Consider the following 12557-nt stretch of genomic DNA (forward strand, 5'->3'; position numbering starts at 1 on the left):
AGCAATGATATTGGTTCTTAGATAACCCAAGGTGCCCCAATAAATGATAATAATTTCTTTAAAATCTCCTCCCCAAATTTGAATGCACTTTATTTAAAAGCTAAATATATGCTCTCCACAAGACACTACAGCATGAGGTGAAAAGTCTAACTAAATACGAAATAGGATTAAGAATCACTCCACAGTGCCCAGCCCAAATGCTACCATCTCAGTGTGAAGGTCCCCTGACTTTCATTTCAAAATTACATTTAAAATAAACCAAAGACAAAAATTCTTATTTGAATGACCACACATGAAAAACTTGAGTGCAGTTTTAAAATATAAGCCTAATTATAGGCAGCTGAGTACTGCCTGGGGAAAAAAAATCATATAACCTTGTAGAAGGGCCTAACTATACATTCATAGTGTCTGAATTTCTCTTCCCTCTGGCTCTAAGAGCATTTTAACTGCTTATAATCAGCATCCTCCTCTACTCCTGAAAGTAACTGGTAGTTCCAGACTTTCTTCAGTCTCCACAGAGGCTCAACCCTGCCCCTCTCATTCATAGCAGTTAATACTGCTTCCCTCTTCATCAGGAAAATTGAATTCATTGGTGTGATCCCAACATCCAGCTTTCTATCTCATTGTACCGACTACAACTTACAAGTGTATCTATGGCCACACACATTGACACTTTTCTTCCAGTTTCAGAGAAAAAGGTGAGTTTTCCTTTCTTTAAGACCCATCTTCTTCCTCTGGGAGCATCATTTAATCAGGTGAACCTCTCTCACATACATCTCAAGCCAGTCTCTCTCTCTCTCTCTCTCCTACTGTCTCCTTTTCAGCATATAAACATCTTCAAGCTGCTCCCATCAGTGGAAAAAGATTATCCCTCAATTCCATATCTCCCTTAGCCCCATATCTGCCCCAAATTATGGTCTAGCTTCTCTCCCCACCCCACCATATCTCCAGCTAAACTTTTCAAAACATCAGCATCCATCATTTTCATTCACAGCTCCATTGCAATGTCCTCTATACCTTCCTTTCTACTGAAATTTTCCTTATTTCAGTAGTCATATTTCTGTATTTCACTAGTTATACTGAATTCTGTTAATAATTATCTACTCCTTAATGAAACTCTATTCTACCTTGACTTCAATTGAACCATCCTTTCCTGATTTTCTCCAATCCACTCACTATTTCTTCTCTCCTTTTGACATTGGCTCATCTTCCTCTACGTACCCCTTCAGTGGTGTTTCTTCACCTTCTAAATACTATTCCTCCTTTACCCTCATAAAACTTCTTTCATCCTTGTGACTCTAAATACCACATAAAAGTGGATGTGTCCTTTACCTCCAACACTGACTTCTCTCCTGATTTTTCTATTCATATATATAACTGCCCACTAAACAACTCTACCCGAATGTCCTGTAGACATCATAAACTTAGCATGTCCAAAGTGGCATTTATCATATTCTCCCAAACTCATCTCTTCTTGCTATATCCTCTTTCTAAATTAATATCACCTCTATCCCCTGAGACATCCAAACCAGAAACTTAGGAATCATCCTTGACTGGCTACTTCATTCTCTACATTAACCAAGCATTTCTGACTTAGTCAATTAAAACGTTATTGAATATCATACTCTCCTCTCCATCCCTACTGCTTCTCCCTTAGTGAAAGCCCTGGTGATCAGAACCTAGTCTCTTCAACAGTCTCTGTATCTGTCTGCCTTTATTTGGTCTTGCTGCCCTCAAACAATCTTCTGCAAAACCACAGACTGATATACCTAAAGGCCTAACCATATCATTCCCCTTTTTAGAAACCCTTTAGTTACTTCTCTCCACAGTTTTCTAAGCTCCTTCACATTGCATACTTTACCTTAAAGAGCTCTCTGCCCCTACTGATCTCTCCAGCTTCATCTCTCACTTCTTCCTACTCATGTTATATGATCTAGAAACACTTCAAAATTTCTCACAAATACCACTCTTCTTCACACATCCATGACTTCACATGGACTTAAGGGAAGATATGTGGGGTCCTTCTCTAGTTTGACTTTGATCTATCAGTCAAACTGTGGATATTTGTCAGCCTTTTTTGGATTACATACTCAAATTGGCTCAGTTAAAGTAGCTTTATGGTAACATAACTGGGGAAATAAGAGACAGGAAATCACACAAAAGCAACACAGAGCCAGACCTAAGGGAGCACTGGAATATCATTCTAAATACAACATTAACTCTAGTAGGGCAGGAGCAGTGGGGAGCACTCCATGGCCACTCACAGATTCCCCTCTAGAAGTATCTATTCATGGCTCAATTGTTCTACCATTATGGTGGTCCAACTGTTCATAGTGGTTCTGCTTTACTGGTTTGGGCACAATTGATTTATTTACTATCACCATACTGTGGCTTTTCTCTATTCTCTTTTCTAGTTCATGGATGTTTATTGTCTTCTCTCTGCATGTCTTTCTGTTTTACCTCATACCTGCCTTATCATTTTATGTATGATCAGAATTTAAATTTTCCCTAAGAGAGGATCAGATTGGTTGGTCAGATACCATGTGTATAGATATTGTAGGTACCTCTTTGAGAAGCATTATCCCCCGAAGTGTCCTTGTCCTGAGTGTGAGTTTCATATAGAGAAATTATGAAGATTTTTGAAAAATCTGCTACCAAGAAGACTTTGGATATAAGTGCACTCTGAGATCCCTCAAGAGAAGGTAATATAACTGGCAGAAACTTTTTATGACTTGTAAGTTCACTTTTTGGACAAGATTGGGCACATTCAGGGTGGTATGGTCTTAGATGTAAGTTCACTGTTTAAATTCTTACAGTTACACCATCATAACACTCACCTTTTACTGAGCAACGGCTAGGTGACAAATACTTTACATACATTATTTTAATTCTTATGAATACACTGGAAGTCAGTCACTATTCACACCTTACTGAAAATCAACAAGGAAAATTAGTATGTTCAAGGTTGCCCAAGTGACCTAATAAGTGATAAAAGAATTCTAATCAAAAACTTCCTGGTTCCAAGGCTAATCCTACTCCTTCTGTACCTTTGCTACATCTAGACTATATTTGTTCATCCTCTTGTCTGTAATTTATTACAGAACGCTCTATAATACTAACTACTTTATAGCTTTTCTTATTCTTCAGCCTTGTCTTTGTTCAACACAAGAACAAAGTTGCAGCTTTTGATACATGATGTCCTAGTCTCATTGTGTCTAATATACGTGAGAACTTTTTCTCCAAATTTCTGTCTGTATCATTCTCAGTCAAAAATTGATCAAAGTTTAAAAATTGACAGTATGATGTCCTCATTAGTCCAGCTCTTCTCTCATTGAGAAGATGGCTTCAGTATAGATGTAGCCCAGCAGCATTTTTTTCTTTAGTATGTGGCTGTACATTAAATATACAAATATGTTGACATCTAAGTAATTTTAAAGGGAGAGAAATGAATGTGTTGTTTTAACTTTTGTTGACTCAGTAAAGAGGCTGGGAGTGTTCATATTTTAAATAAATGTATATAAAATAAAAATGTACATTTCAATGAAGTAACAAAAATGTGTGCTACAGTGGAAATACAAATATCCTCTTCTTTCTGAGTGGAGTTTTCAAAACTGAAGAGCTTAAGACCATGAACAACTACACACACCCCAGCTTATCTTAGTTCAAATACCACTCAGCGGTGCTGAGTTGAGAGAAATCCTTTGTGACATCAGGATGTTACACAACTAAACATGACTTCCAACATTTTATTTCTATCATTCTTTTCAAATTGCATTCACGGCCACAACTGCTCTCTTCTAATAAAGGTGAGAGCAATAGCATTTCTTCTTTTAGAATAGCAATGATATTACCAAAGAAAAATAATCAAAGTTGGCAAATTTATTTTGGAATTCTCAATGGAAACCAACGTTCATTTAACTTGCCTCATAGCTCGCATCCCCCAAATCATCACCCGGGAATAGTAGCTTACAAATTTTAACATTAAATAAATGTAAAGCATTAGAACTGATGCAAAGTACTATTATTTTGACATACTGTAATTTGAAAAGGGTAAATCAATTTAAACCATTTTTGTTTAAAATCAGCTCTTAAGGCTATAAACTCATAGTGGTTGCCAAGTTTCAACCCAAAGTGAATGTTAAAGTCTATGTTATTAACCCTTGAAAAATGAGCTCTATCATGGAAACAATGACAGACCTGGGCACTACCAGGTGCAGCTGCTGAAACTGACAGTCAGTCAAGTAAGAGTAATGCATGGTTTCTTCATATGCAAATCACATAATATGTGCTTACCTTTAAAGAGCAATGTCAGATTATTGTAAAAGTGTTTAGATATAAATACCTTTTTTTAAGAAACCAAATTCATTTATACTGAACTCTCTATGGCTGACACAGCATGATAAATCACCTCATTACACAGGAAGCCATAAATATGGCTATTGAGGATGAATGTGATTGTAAATGAGACTGCTGGAATTCTACTGTGTCTTGCAATGACCCTCAATAAAAAGATACCTGTAGATCATGGTAAGTTTCCCTTGGAAATAGTGCCCCACACTTACAATGTTATCCAAATAAGTTTTCTGATCCTTGGGGTTTGTTTCTTAAAATAACACTATTAGGGTATATTTTTCACGGTGATGTCCATGAGTTAAACAACAATAAACCTTCTAAACATGTTGCAACACATTAGTAAATACAAATTGATGAGTTTATATCCTGGGAAATGTCACAAAAGTAGCCTTCTGGGGTGCTAAGGATATTCTAAATCTTAATCTGATGGTCATTCCAAGGAGTATGTGTGTTAGTTCATTTTCATACTGCTGTAAAGAACTACCCAATGGCCGGGCGCGGTGGCTCAAGCCTGTAATCCCAGCACTTTGGGAGGCCGAGACGGGTGGACCACGAGGTCAGGAGATCGAGACCATCCTGGCTAACACGGTGAAACCCCGTCTCTACTAAAAAATACAAAAAAATTAGCCGGGCGAGATGGCGGGCGCCTGTAGTCCCAGCTACTCGGGAGGCTGAGGCAGGAGAATGGCGTAAACCCAGGAGGCGGAGCTTGCAGTGAGCCGAGATCGCGCCACTGCACTCCAGCCTGGGTGACAGAGCGAGACTCCGTCTCAAAAAAAAAAAAAAAAAAAAAAAAAAAAAAAAAAAGAACTACCCAAGACTAGGTAATTATAAAGGAAAGAGGTTTAACTGACTGACAGTTCAGCATGGCTGAGAAGGCCTCAGGAAACTTACAATCATGGCAGAAGGTGAAGGAGAAGCAAGGTAGCTTCTTCACAAGGCGTCAGGAAGGAAAACTGCTGAGCAAAGAGGGAAAAGCCCCTTATAAAACCATCAGATCGGCCGGGCGCGGTGGCTCAAGCCTGTAATCCCAGCACTTTGGGAGGCCGAGACGGGCGGATCACGAGGTCAGGAGATCGAGACCATCCTGGCTAACACGGTGAAACCCCGTCTCTACTAAAAATACAAAAAATTAGCCGGGCGAGGTGGTGGGCGCCTGTGGTCCCAGCTACTCGGGAGGCTGAGGCAGGAGAATGGTGTGAACCCGGGAGGCGGAGGTTGCGGTGAGCTGAGATCTGGCCACTGCACTCCAGCCTGGGCGACAGAGCAAGACTCCGTCTCACAAAAAAAAAAAAAAAAAAAACCCATCAGATCTTGTGAGAACTCACTCATTATCATGAGAACAGCACGGGGGAGATGGCCCCCCAAGATTCAATTACCTCCACCTGGTCTCTTCCTTGACACCTGGGGATTAAGGAGATTATGGGAATTACAATTCAAGATGAGATTTGGGTGGGAACACAAAGCCTAACCATATCAACGTGTGTGTATACATGTGTGTGTATAATCACAGAGCTGTACACTTAAGATTTGTGCACTTTATGCAGATTATTTTGCAATTTTTTACAAAAAGTTAAAAAGCAAAACAAAGCAAAAACATTCTGACATCCCTAAGTCATTTTTTAAATAACAACTTAGAACAAGAACTACTAATGTGAACTTTAAGTATCACCTCCCAAATTGGAAGCCCATGTCCTATTCTCCAGTCCTTGCCTCCCAAATCCTTATATATTCTTCATGTAAAAAAATGTCAAGGTAGAACTCTTCCTAGGGTGAATTTACTATTCAAGTCTGGAAACATTCAGGCTAAAGTGAGATTTCCAAAAAAGATTGTAATGCCTTTATAGAGAAGAAGTAAGATGAGAAGTCGTCCAGACAGCTGGCAGAAAAAAAAAGGACAGAGAGAAGGAAGATGTAAAATGTTCTGAAATATATACAGAGCTGAAGATCAAAGATCCCTAGTATGTCCATCCAAGGGAGTCCCCACAGGTTTCTTGATCCTCAGTTCATCATTCCCACCATTATTCATATTCTTATAAACCTCTCACATCCAGCTCACTTCCCTCTCACCTGCTCAATCACCAGGCATAGGACAAAAGGAACTACAAAGTCCCCAGCTGTGCTGTCTGCCAAAGACAATAGGTGCTGTAACAATAGCTCAGGCTCATGTTTAAAAATCAGAACATCCATTTGATTTTCAATTTATCTTTACGTTAGAAACTTTTCTGGCTCTTGGTAACAGAAAACCCAAAGCATATTCGATATCTGTGCTTATGCAGTACACAGACACCTGAGTATATGGTAAATGTAGTTTTTGTAGCACATGTTGCACCTTATTTAATTCATTTAGCCTGACAGAGTTCATAAAAATGAATGCAACAATAGTAATATTTCATTTAGGTCCACTGGCATTTCTCATGATGTACCTTAAAAAGATGTAATACATATTATAAATGTGAGAGCAGATGTATACACAGACATGCTTTTCACTCCAAGGTACATTAATAGAATGATAAATTCCATGCATTAAATCTATAAGAACCAAAATACTCCGAGTTAAGACATCTGTACAGAATTAGGTGCCAAATGAAATGTCACAATCAAATAAAACATTTCTGTATGATAATCATAGGATTTTTTTTTTTTAGAGCTAGAAAGAACCTTTGAAATCACCCAGTACAACTTGCTCATTGACAGACATCTAACCTGAGTTTTTAAAAAATTAAATGACTTATACAAGCCTACACAGCAAGTTAGTGAAAAGGCCATAGCTAGAATCTTCCTTCTCCAGGTGCAGTGCTCCTTCTACCACATCATTAGCAGCAATGGCTTATGAAGAAAAAATGCACAAGATGTCACTGTAATAACCTCATGTGCTCATTTTAGTGTGTCAACGGATGCTTTTTGTGATGCATGCTCATAATTTCTCACACTTCTGCTAACTTGATCAATCTTCCCTCTTCTTGAAGACTGGAATAGGAATCAAACTGGATTCTTTAGACCCTAGAGCACATAGTGCAAATTGAATGGACCCTGTGGGCACTCAGTTGGTTGGTGATGGAGTCAAACATTGGTCATTTATATTCTACATGGGTATTCACACAGGGTCTACTTATCCAAACAAACAAGATCAAAATTGTATTTATTTAATATAAAACCTGCATCCTAACTAGACCAACCTAATCTGAGAACTGAAATTTAAAAGAAGTATTACAATTTAAAATGTCTCAACATAGAGCTCAGAACCAAAGCAGACAGAAGCCATGGCAGCAGGGAAGGAAAGGGAATAACAGTTTAAGTCCCAGAGCACACTGGGTCCACCAAAAAGGTTTCAAAACACAAATTTAAAAGATCGTTAAGACATAGTTTAATTTCTGAAAAGTATATGAAAATTTCAACTGCAATACTTCACCTGATATCTGACAGGCGATTACCAAAGACCTAAACTGAAGGCCACAGAAAACACTAAAACAAACACCCAGCATTGCTGTTGCCCAATTTGGCTTTGAGAAATTATATTTGAGTAACACAAATTTCAGTTTACCCTTCTATGCAGCAGCATAAGTCAGAAACTGTGCCTGTGTCTCAGCTGAAATGTGACATGAAGCTAAGTACGAAGCAGCCAACTCCAGTTTAGACAATGCAGTCTTAGAATAACTCTTACCACAAGGACAGTGAAATATTGCAATAGTAGCAGGTTGCTAACTAATACAAATGATTGGAAGACTCCGTGTAAATATTTGAATTCAGAAAATTATCAAGGAAGCAAAAAAGACCAAGAAATTAAGGTTAACACAAGCTGTCTTTTGTTCTTTTATAGAAATGTGTGGATGGAAACCATTAACAGCACTGCCTTGGACACTAGTAAAATTCCTGCAGAGTGTTTTATAAAGGCAATGAACTTGTATGTGCCTCACTGAACAGACCTGCTATTAAATCTTCCCTAAGAAATGGGATGAGATTGCTGGGGTGTTTTGTGAGCAGTGTGAGCTTTGTCCGTACGTAGCAAGGAATTTTAATCACTGACCCCCAAATTATGATTTCCCTAAGTGAAATAAAATAGAAACCAATCCAGTACACACTCTACATCATCAATTTTTAATCTACCTCGTTTTAAAGATTTCTCTTGTTAGAAGTAGATTTGAGGGAAAGGAGTAAAGTAGAAATCTCAAATGACAAATATCCAGCCTTGACAACCCAATCACAAACAAATTAAATGTCCATCTCTGTCACAGCTGGCAACCCCAGCCTGGCCTGAGGGAAATCCTCCATGTTGTTTGGAGCAAATGTATTGGAAGTTAATCAAAATCTAATGAATCCCTTAGGAAAATAGCTCCTTAGTCCACATCTGTAAGAACTGTCCTAGTTTGGAGGAGGTATATACCAGTTGTTTTCTGGGATAACAATTGTTGTGTAAACAAGAGAACTGGACACCCCCAGGAAAACATTTCAGCTATGTCTGTTATCCAAATCTACGTCTTCACCCACCAAAGTGTCAAGGTAATTCATCTGTTGATCTGTCTAACAATATATTTTATTACTGACATGTACGGAGAGAAAAGACCAGAAGGAGGAAAGTTGTCAGGGCAAAGGGAAGAGGTAATTTTTGACTTCTAAACAAAGCCTGTCTATAATCATTTGGTCTTATCAACCCGTCCAGTTTATTTTGAATTTTCTAAAAGTATGAAAAAAAATGCTTATAAGGGTAAATTTGGAACATTAATTTAATCAGAGGAAAACAAGGGACATGAAAAGGGCAAGGAAATAAGAAAAAGGTACCAAGAAAGTTATCATCAGCAGTAATCATACTTGTCCTGAACCCTGGTTCTTTTCAGAACTGCTTACAGTGCTGAAAAACGAGCCCTTTCAATAAAATAAAATAAAATAAAAAAACCTGTAATAACTACATCAGACATTTTTCTTGGGCTTCCAAGATTCCAGGCACTTCACGCACAGTATCTCTAAATCTCATTATTGCCTGGCAAGGAAGGGGTCATTATCCCCATTTTGTAGATGATGAAACTGAATTTCGGAGAGATTTGAACCTTGCCAAGCACAGAGCAGATAAGTAGCAAATAAAAATTCCTACCCACGGCTTGAGCTGTTTTTACCTCACCAAAATCAAATTCTCTCCTTTCTGCCCCTCTCTCTTTCTGGTCTTCTCAATGGTTTTCTCTCTCAGGGAAGTCCTATTGTTTATAGTTCCAAATCTAAAGCAAATTAAAAGCTGCCTCATACCAAAAGGCTACCCCAAAGCATGTAATCAGCAAGACAGGTAAAATCACTTGGTTCTATTATGTTGCAGATCATATAATTAGTCAAAGCAAAATGGGGCAAAGAAATGTGGGAGCAAACAGGTTTAGGGCTACACTTCCCTTATGTATATTCAACCTTTGCACAAAGACTTATTGTTCCCGCCTTTCTTAGCAGATTCGAAAGTGCTGAGTTCCAATGCCATTTTAAGGTTTACAATCCCTGGAAGGGCTCACATGAAAATGAGGCAGCAACCATATGGTTTCAGTTTCCTCCTCTGCCCCCACAAAGAAGCCTACTACACACCTCTAATTAAAGGATAAACATTCACACTAGAAACTGTAATTAAAGGATTTATACACACCTAGAATCCTCTTGACAACACACTCATTCATATTACTATGTAAAAGTTTTATTTACTCCCATGCGAACTTACAATTTTAATGCCGTTTTATGGTCCATCCCAAAGGCATAACTTGAAGGGGCTGGAGACGCCTTTGAAAAAAGAAAAGAAAAAAAAAAAAAAACTAGAAATCTAACTTTTGATTGAAATGATGACTTTTTTTGCTGGGTGTGGTGGCTCACGCCTATAACCCCAGCACTTTGGGAGGCCAAGGTGGTTGGATCACCTGAGGTCAGCAGTTCAAGACCAGCCTAGTCAACATGGTGAAACCCTGTCTCTACTAAAAATACAATAAAAAAAAAAATGGCCAGGAATTGTGGCACATGTCTGTAAACTCAGTTACTCAGGAGGTTGAGGCAGGAGAATCACTTGAACCCAGGAGGCGGAGGTTGCAGTGAGTGGAGATGGCACCACTGCACTCCAGTGGGCAAAAGAGTGAGACTCCATCTCAGACAAAAAAAAAAACAAGAAGAAATGATCACTTTTTAAAACTGTTTGAAATCTCTCTGAGAACTGTATTTAGCAATCTTTGCTAGGAGCCATTTTGGTGTCCACATACTAGCCCGCTTACGGACAACATGATGTCACTTAGTGTCAAAATATTATGGGAGCAAGAGCCTAGGAGTTGGAGTCAGAAATGCAATAGCTTTGAATTCTGGTTTTGATTCTTTCTAGGTGCTGACTTGTGGTATATTATTTAAATTCCTTGAGTCTCAATTTCCTCATAGAGCAAGATCAATATATGTTTCACGGGGTAGTTGTGGGGATTGAATGAGGTAAAGTACATAAAGCCCAACAGAATACCTTGGCACATATCAGGGTGAAAAGTTGCTCTGTTCTATATTTCTTTCTCTAAATTCTAGTAACAGATTCATTCAACCAGTGTTTCAACAAGTGCTTTTTGTGCTTTTCAAGGTAAAAAGCACAAATCTAAGATTTTAGGCACTAAAAGCGGTAAGTTACTATCTTTTCTTATTCTTTTTTTTTTTTTTTTTTTTTTTTTTTTTTTTTTTTTTTTTTTTTTTTTTTTGAGACGGAGTCTCGCTCTGCCGCCCAGGCTGGAGTGCAGTGGCCGGATCTCGACTCACTGCAAGCTCCGCCTCCCGGGTTCACGCCATTCTCCTGCCTCAGCCTCCCGAGTAGCTGGGACTACAGGCGCCCGCCACGTCGCCCGGCTAGTTTTTTGTATTTTTAGTAGAGACGGGGTTTCACCATGGTAGCCAGGATGGTCTCGATCTCCTGACCTCGTGATCCGCCCGTCTCGGCCTCCCAAAGTGCTGGGATTACAGGCTTGAGCCACCGCGCCCGGCCTATCTTTTCTTATTCTTAAAGAACTTATAGATTAGTGGAGGACTTACTTATACATTACGTACACATATATAAGAAATTTTATCTTAGGCACAATGTGATAAGTAAAACTAATAACTAATATTTATTTAACTCTTTCATTATGCCAAATACTGTGATTTATACCATTTAGTTTAATGCCTATAACCTTAGTGCTATAGGAAGTATTAGTAAAGTTCTGTGAAAGCCCAGAGAAAGAAATTATTAATACCAAGAAAGGAAACTCTGAAGGCTCTTCTAGAGTATTTGTGATATTTAAATCAGGTTTTAAAAGATGAGCAGGATTTTAACAGCCTGAGATATTTAATTGTCTAGGAGGAAAAGGCCAGGCACAGTGTCTCACACCTATAATCACAACACTTTGGGAGGTTGAGGCAGGAGAATTGCTTGAGGCCAGGAGTTTGAGCCAGGCTGAGCAATATAGTGAGATCCCTATCATCTCTACCAAAAAACAAAAAAGAATTTTTTAAAATTAGCCAGGCATAGTGTCACATGCCTGTAATCCTAGTTACTTGGAAGACTGATAGCTTGAGCTCAAGAGTTGAGGTTACAGGCAGCTATGATAATACCACTGCACTCCAGCCTGCATGACATAGTGAGACCCAGTTACAAAAAAAAAAAAAAAAGGGGGGAGAAGTGGAGGGAACAGAAACAGCAAATGTAAAGATCATGAAAGCATTCAGTTCAGTATTTCTAGAAAATACAAGTATCCCATAGTAGCCACCGGACTAGAGGATCAAGCTGTAAAGTTAGGATGGACATAAATGGTAGAGACCACAGAGACCATGCTAAGGACTGGATCATTTCCCTATGAATTACTCAATCAGATCTATGTTTTAAGAAGACCATGGGAGTGAATGCAACAGATTAGAAAGAGGAATAACTGGATATAGAGAGTCCAATTCTGGGCCTGGAAATAAAAGTCCAGCGAGTACATATGTTCACTACTATCCCTGCCAACGAGTTAAGGTAAATGCAGTTCTTTCCAGTGGCATTGGTCTGTGTAAGGAAGAATAAAGATTCAACCTGAATTTGTGGCTGTCACTGTCTTCCAGGAAGATTAGACTCCTGACAGCCTGAACTGTGGATTGAAGGGGTCTTCACGTGGGAAATTCAACAGGCTAAGAAAAAGTTGTTTAATAAAATTTAGGAACCAGAGAGGAGACATAAGCCAAGTTTAGGCTTCAGGAAGATTCATACC

The 12557-nt window shown here is 38.7% G+C and overlaps 1 long non-coding RNA gene across 1 annotated transcript in view; it reads right to left on the minus strand.

Annotated features, from left to right (window-relative positions):
• LOC117092214 overlaps positions 1–12557 on the minus strand; it is a 152111-nt gene that overhangs the window by 17092 nt on the left and 122462 nt on the right. The window lies entirely within an intron of this gene.

Source organism: Trachypithecus francoisi, unplaced genomic scaffold, assembly GCF_009764315.1.
Source record: "Trachypithecus francoisi isolate TF-2019V2 unplaced genomic scaffold, Tfra_2.0 Lachesis_group12, whole genome shotgun sequence".
In the NCBI taxonomy this organism is placed as follows: Eukaryota; Metazoa; Chordata; class Mammalia; order Primates; family Cercopithecidae; genus Trachypithecus; species Trachypithecus francoisi.